The sequence below is a fragment of the Haliaeetus leucocephalus genome, unplaced genomic scaffold (assembly GCF_000737465.1).
Source record: "Haliaeetus leucocephalus isolate CR32 unplaced genomic scaffold, Haliaeetus_leucocephalus-4.0 Scaffold317, whole genome shotgun sequence".
Taxonomy (NCBI): Eukaryota; Metazoa; Chordata; class Aves; order Accipitriformes; family Accipitridae; genus Haliaeetus; species Haliaeetus leucocephalus.
Genome location: NW_010972753.1, coordinates 7,073,980 through 7,075,059, shown reverse-complemented (window position 1 = coordinate 7,075,059; position 1,080 = coordinate 7,073,980).

The following is a 1,080-nucleotide window of genomic DNA, read 5'->3' as shown; positions in this document are numbered from 1 at the left end:
TACCATCACACGGTTTGTATATGCACTCTATCAGGGTACTGAGCTTTTCTTGTTCTATTTTTAACAGAGGCGGCACCTAAATACTTAAGGAGAAATTATTGCAATACATGTGAATGTTCTCTAACATGATACCGCTGGGAAACCAGGACTAGACCTCATATGCTAACTCCTAGGAGCAGCTGTTAAGAGCAAAGCTGTTTGTGCTCCGAGGAGCTTGCAATGTAAATAATATTCTTTCCCTCGGTTTCAGCCTTAAAGGACTATGAACAGAGTGAATCAAAACTTGGAGGAAAGTTGTGTAAACCATGAGGATTTAATCCTTTTGAAATTAATGAGCACATTCCTATAGTAAGAAGAAAGAAAGATCAGGATCTTAGAAAGAAAACTGAAGCTTTGGGGGGAAAAAGGCTAAATACTATTAATAGGGATAATTAGCATTTATGGAACAGATTTTTTTTTCTGTTTCTTCACTAGGTGATGGGCTTTCCTGGCTTGATTTTTCTCTTCCCATTTTACAGTTCTTCCTCAAATGTAACTAGCAGCATTCACTTGAAAATCTGCGGGTTGAATCTTCCTCCTCTTCTTTTTTAATAATCCTTGATGGATATTGTACTCTATCTTTGTGTCTGCGTGTGTTTCTGTCTTAAGAGGGAGAGCTGCTTTAGACAGCGAATCACACTAGCACCCACGTTTAATAACTAACCAAAACATTTGCCCTTGACATTCTCAGCACCGTAATGCTAATTAAGCAAAATAAACAGAGATGAAATGAAACCCGGGCAAAGTACTTATCCCTCCTCGAGATTTAATTTGGGATCAGCAACGCCGCTGACGGGAGAGGGGAGCGGGAACTGCAACTACGTCCGCGCACGGACGCTGAAACGCCGAATTATTTATTAAACCTTCCCCTAACAACTTGTGCTTTAAAGGTCACTTCAGAAAGAAAGAATAATAACAACAAAAAAAAAGGAATCAAGGTCACACGCCGCTAATCCTGACTCCGGGGCGGCCTTTCCCCTTTCTCCCGCCTTCTCCTCTCACGCCGTAGCGTTACCTCAGAGGACGGCACCGGGAGCGGGG